The sequence below is a fragment of the Seriola lalandi genome, unplaced genomic scaffold (assembly GCF_002814215.2).
Source record: "Seriola lalandi dorsalis isolate HSWRI2012SDOR001 ecotype SW California unplaced genomic scaffold, Sedor1 jcf7180002054306, whole genome shotgun sequence".
Taxonomy (NCBI): Eukaryota; Metazoa; Chordata; class Actinopteri; order Carangiformes; family Carangidae; genus Seriola; species Seriola lalandi.
This window is the reverse complement of record NW_019524859.1, coordinates 150,485-151,413: the sequence shown is the minus strand read 5'-3', so window position 1 is coordinate 151,413 and position 929 is coordinate 150,485.

Below are 929 nucleotides of genomic sequence, written 5' to 3'. Positions count from 1 at the left end.
ACCCCCCTCCTTACCCTTTAAGAAATCATTTGTGTGGCAGAAATAAGGGATAATTTTACTTCACTTCAAAGTGCTTCTCATGGTGTCATTTCTGTAACCTCAAAGTGATGATGCATTAAAATGCCTCGGGTGAGCTCTGCCTGAGAGTGTTTTTGCCTTGAAATGAAGCTGTGCGGATAGTGTCGTGAGAGAGTGAGCTGAAGTACATGAGAGATCAATTATCACACCTCATTTTGTTCTCATACGCAAAATGATAATGGGTGGACCATGTCAGACCTGAACCATCAGGTGGTGTATCCTCTCTCCATAAATGTGTTTCACAGATTGTCTGAAGGGGTCTGTTAAATCCCTCTAACAGTTAAAAAGCCAAAGGGAAAAAATTTGGCTTCTCCTTGATCTGTCTTCAAATGTCCCTCTGTGGACAAGATTTAAGAGTGATAAAATAACAGAATAAACCTAACACTCAGCATGATGTCACTACACACTTGTAAACACTACTTTCATATTGGGAGGTTTTTTAAAAAAAAAAGAAAAAAAATAATGCTACCTTGTAGTCTTCCCTGAGTGTTTGTCAGCAAAGAGAAAGAGCACATGAACCACAAAGGAAGCTCGGGTTTAAGGCATGGGTGAGGGAAGGTGAAGCTATTGAGAAAGCAGGAGGTACAGCTTTAGGGTGCAGCGTCATATTTCACATAGCTTTGGGGAGAATGTCAACTCTGAGAAGAATTCTTAATACAATAATTGCTTTGAGACTTGTTCTTATTAATATTTCTCTGACTTTGGTTTTGTATTTTTTAAGCCTTAACCAAAATCAGTTGTAGTGTATTGCTGCTGGAATGCCTGTCAGACTGGGCCCTGACCCTGGGCTGGCTGCTATAATGATGGGAAGATGAAAGAGCCAGGCCCATTCCCAGGCTGCCCTGTTAGGG